Source organism: Ixodes scapularis, unplaced genomic scaffold, assembly GCF_016920785.2.
Source record: "Ixodes scapularis isolate PalLabHiFi unplaced genomic scaffold, ASM1692078v2 PGA_scaffold7__128_contigs__length_106722199, whole genome shotgun sequence".
In the NCBI taxonomy this organism is placed as follows: Eukaryota; Metazoa; Arthropoda; class Arachnida; order Ixodida; family Ixodidae; genus Ixodes; species Ixodes scapularis.
The window spans coordinates 90,835,423-90,840,639 of NW_024609882.1; the positions used below are offsets into that span (position 1 = coordinate 90,835,423).

General features: G+C 42.6%; 1 long non-coding RNA gene across 1 annotated transcript; it reads right to left on the bottom strand.

The window, feature by feature from the left end:
* Window positions 1–206: 206 nt before the first annotated feature.
* LOC120840466 lies at window positions 207–4,831 on the bottom strand. The gene is made up of 3 exons (XR_005715554.2): window positions 4,721–4,831; window positions 2,975–3,124; window positions 207–290 (listed from the first exon to the last, which is right to left on the bottom strand). It is a non-coding gene; the product is annotated as an uncharacterized LOC120840466 (long non-coding RNA).
* Window positions 4,832–5,217: the final 386 nt, after the last annotated feature.

Below are 5,217 nucleotides of genomic sequence, written 5' to 3' on the forward strand. Positions count from 1 at the left end.
GCGCAACTCAGCCATCAAAAAAAATATCAAACTGAGCAGTTCACTAAAGAAAAATGTCACAAAAAATTATGCTGACAAGCTACACTTCGAAAAGAACCATCTTGGCTTATGACAACAAATAGTAATATTAACAATAGAAAAAAATGAATCTAAACAAGCACCGAATTTTCTTTCCACTTCTTTTGGAACTTCGAGAACTCTTGGAGGGCTCCCTGCGCCTTCAGACGCACCAGAGCAACTTTTCTTCAAGACTGCCGGGGCCCTCCTGTGGGTTCATTGCCACAAGTTGCCTGAAAGAACGAGCACTTAAATAATGGGCGGGAATATTTAGAGGAAGGAACAGAAGCTAAGTAGTTCCTGACTCCTTCTTTAACTTCTCTATCGGTTAGTAATCCAATCTGAACGAATACTTAATCTTGACTATAGTATACTTTCAAGCCGAGACAAACGCCCCTAATCTGGACAGTCCGCGCACACAACATGAGCCTCCAAGTCTGATCCTTGCATCAAAACAAATATTGATTGTAAAAAAAAAAAATTCACCCCACTGGCATTAGTTCTCAGTAATATCTGCGCACATTTCGGAACTTGCGTGAGCACACAACGCTAAGACATTCTACAACCCGAGACGGAGGCTACAAAGGAGGACAAACACATCCATCTCAATTCAGACGTATGTCTTCGTAGCCTCCATCCCGGGTTGTAGAATGTCATATTAACCAGCTCGCCTGCCTAGTAACGTTGTACACAACAATACTTCGGTTAAAAAAGGAATTCAGAGTACCAGTCAATGCAATATTACAAAAAAGCTTGCCTGAAGTGCTTAAGCAGAATATTGTGGTTAATATTAGAACACTGAACATTCATGTCTTTTGGTTCATATTACTTATTCTAACTGATAAGCATAGCCCGGTCACAGGTATATTTATGTGCCCCTGCAGAACAAGGGCATATGCATTTGCAGCCGAGTGATACTAAGGCGGGTTAAAATATAAGTTGCACGTACCGTAGGATGCATAAGTTCTAGTATTGGTTCTATATGACAATATATCTGAGTACCAGATTCATACTGATTCTTTCATTATATTGCAACATAATAATAGGATTTAAAAACAAGCGGTCCTCCCCGCAGCACTTCCAATTAATGTGAGTAACGAATTGTAAAGCGAATTGCGAATTGCCAAGCGAATTGTAAATAAGGGTGTCTAGAAAGCAGCACATTAACATTAGACCTTTGCCTTTCTTAGTGTAAAGTTTCAACAAAAACATGGTTCAACATGTTCCAGGTTGCTGTTGAAGGTGCAAAACAAACACAAACCCTAAGGCTAATATTCTGCTCTACAAAACGTTTTTTTTTTTTTCAAATTGCTGTCGAAAGTTACACTTTGCTTGATGTAATTGGCAATGCCTCAGCGACAGTGGGACCAAGCTGAATGAAGCCCTTAATATTTACATGGGAATACTGCAATACGTTCGAGGAATGGTTATGCGTCTGCTATGCTGTTGTTTTTTGTTGTTTTTTTTCTTTACAGATTTGTTTAAAGAAAAGCCATGAAAGCTACACTTATGCGGTTTGTGCGAGTGCGTTATACGCCCAGGGGTACATTACTGGGGTGGCTAATCTTCGCGATAAGTCGGCTAATTAATTGAAATTCGTTAATTATATTTAAATTAGTGGAAATAGTCGTATGTTTCCAATTAGATATTTGCTGAGCGTCGTTCAAATCCCCTAGATCGTAATTTTTGAAGGACTTTGAGCGCGTGAAAAGCGCAACAGTGTGCTGAAGTTACTACTCGTGGAGCAGGTACAAGGCTGCGGCTAGCTAAGAGACGGAAAAATCGCGCGGGCGCCTTACCGCAACCGCTAGCCTCGTGCTCCACAAGTGGTAACTTTATTGTACTACTACACTTCTCACGCGCTTAAAGTGTTTCTGAAAATGACTCATTTAATGGCTTTCGATAACACTCAGCAAGTTTTTAGTTGGAACCATATGTCTATTTTCACTAATGAAAAAGTTAACCAATTTTATTAATTAGCCGAGTTATCGCGAAGATTAGCCACCCCGGTAATGTCCCCCCGGGCCTATAACTTACTCGCACAAACCGCATAAGTGTAGCTTTCATGGCTTTCTTTAAACAAATCTGTAAGAATAAAAAAAAAATCCTGTATATGTACAGTACTCAGCAAAGGAACACGCGACTGTATTACCTCTTAAGATTACATCAATCTATGACGTAGCGGACAAAATTGTTGCATTAAGCATTAAGCGTTCGGCCTCCGACAAGTTAGCACGTTTATGAGGTAATAACAGTTTGTGTGTTCCTACAAGTTTCGGAAACATTGCACATTGCCAAAGGAAAACTGTGTTTGAACTTTTTTGACTTGTACCCTATACTGTAAACGACTTATTTTTCGCGGGCTCAATATTTCGCGATTGAGGTAAAAGTTGAAGATTTGGAATAATTCGCGGGTTCTAATTTTCGCGATGCGGCGGGATCCCAATATAGATTCCAATGTGTTTACATTTTACCAGAATCGTTCGCGGGACCTATTTTTTTTTTTTTTTTAGTTGTAAGCGATTCGGGAAAATTAGTATCGTTCGAAAAATAAGTCGCCTACAGTCTTCGAAATCTCCAATTCTGAGCCAAATTGGCTTTGCCGGAAATACGTTGAGGAGCACACCACTATTCAAAGGTATTCCAAACTGCTTAGGATGTTGGCAAGGACACGATAACAGATTAGGTACATAATTTATTGCTAACGACCTTTTATGTCATTAACGCTGTCAAAAATTACTTATCAGTTATTGCTGCTTCCCAGACAAAAATAAATCGCGTATTTATTTCTTTACGAAATGCAATATCCACTTGACAATTCAACCACTTGAAGGAATTAGAACTGTCCATACAATACATTTTTCCAAAGCAATTCACAGTGCACGTTTTCATAACTGAAAGGCACGTTCATAGTTACCTCTAAACGAACTTCAACGCTGCTGGCAGCTCACCAGGGTACTTTAGGTTGAGATAACAGTATGTGGCGTACATCAGCTCCATAGCAGAGAGGAAGCTGACGCCTTCGAAGCACCTGGTGCCATCCAGTGGCAGTTGAAGATGCTTCTGCCTGAAAAAAAGTAGATCTTTTTAGTCATAAAAGAACGCTGAACCAAACGTTTATGATTGCAATTGTGTTTGAGAGCATTAATACCTAGGACTTTTGGGAGTTATACTATTTTCAAACATGGCGCACCTTTTCAGTTTTTATCTGGGGAGGAGATTTTCAGTTTCTTCCGGTTAGCATGTATACCCATGAGTTTTATCGCTTTATTCTGGTGATATGTATAGTATCTTCCTTTAGTTCACAACGCAAAACCGCACTCCGTTGCGGTGAATGAACTTGATACGCGATGAAAACAAGTCAAATCCCATCCTCTAAAAAAAGGTAACTTGACACACAAAACCCAATTACAATTCACGAGCATGCTCATGAATGTGCGAGGCAGCATGCACAATGCGCGAGTCTGGTCGCATATTCACGAGCAAGCTCGTGAATTGCGAGGTTGGTTAGGTCATGATGGCGAAAATATTTGTTTGAGGGCTCTGCAGTAATTTGTATTGGCAGAGCAAAGCTCTGCCACTATGGCCAGGACTCGGGTCGTCCAATGAAAGAACGTTAACGCGCGTCGTGCGTACAGCAACTTCCAGTAGAGCTCCACGACGTCGTGCGTGTAGCAATACTCTACATGAAAAGGGTGTCCTTCTCAGGCCATGAGCGGGAGTTCACTCTGAGCATGCGCAGCGCTCAGAGAGCTCCAATGTGGCGTCGAGTGAATACCACTTATTACATTAGAGGTTTCGACTCGACCGGGGTAATTTCGAAGTATATTCGTCTATCAGTAGCCCGAGTTATATCGGAAATATCAGTCCCGAGAAAATGCCATCATTTTAGTCCACAAAACACCTGGAGTGACGGAGCATCCGCGGCGCGCACACGAGCATTAGCAAGACGATGATTGATTACTGGCACAGCGCGGATAAGTTTACTGGGCGACTCAAAATATCGCACGATAATGCGTAGCTATTCCTAAGATGCAAAAGCCTGCATTATTTCTCTGCATCAAGCAGGTGCCACCTTTATTTGACCGCATATTCGAAAAGCTGCCAAGAACGCTCACACGGCCGAGAAGCTGAGAAACGCAGTGCTCCGCTATGCCTTTCAAACGCATAAAAAAAAAGAAAAAAAAAGTTAAAAACAAGCCTTCTTTATCGAACGCTGTATTGAGAATATATTACGGTTTCGACCTTAGGAATATACTTCGTTCCTTAAAACATAAATGACCAATGTTCACGTCTTCTAATCCGATCTTCCCTCATTCTCCAATTGCCCCATCCCCCTCCCCGATCAAGCGCTGAACTTTGAACCATATGAGGTTAAAGTTAGCGGCGAATCTAGTTTAATTCGACGCGCTTAGGTCACGCATGTTGGCAGCGGCTTGGCATAATAATGCGGGAATATTGCGGAAACCGTGCTCTCCTAAAGCCCAACTACTAAATAGGGTCGGGCAGTATGTCGCCCCGAATCAGGAACTATAAAAGGCCTAGTTTTATGCGGCTGGGAAGACGAGACGCTGCACGATGAGCATCCCGCACTTGGAATATACGACACCTTTAGAGATAGTAAACTAACACTGGCGTTAGGAACAACTTAACGTATACGTACCTTGGAAAACGAAGCCGTCTACGCACCGTAGAACGCCGCTGACGACGCGACAACAACGCCAAACTGGCCTTCCGAACGGGTAGCAGCATTCCGCAGCCCCCGGGCCTAGAGCACTATATAGCTCCTACGGAGCAGAGTAGCGCAATCCTTTGAACCCCGTGTCTTGCCGACAACATGGCCGACAGAACGGCTCGGCGCGAGTCACGTGGTACTCAGGGTTCCAGGAGGCGGCCCGCCCTATGGGAGAATACATGAAGATCGACATAACACGGCTGAATAAAAAACTAACGGCGAGTTCACATTTTTCAAAACTAGCCTTTCGTGAAGTTAGTAAAGCGCTAAATACTTTATCAAACTTTTAATAATATCGGATGCGTGTGCAAATTTTGAGAAGGCAATTTCCAAGGCAATGGAGTTTGAAGCGGACGATTTTTGCTCGCAGCGGAGATGGGCTTTTCGGGTTGGCCGGAGCGGGTCACGTGAATGGTGTGACGTCG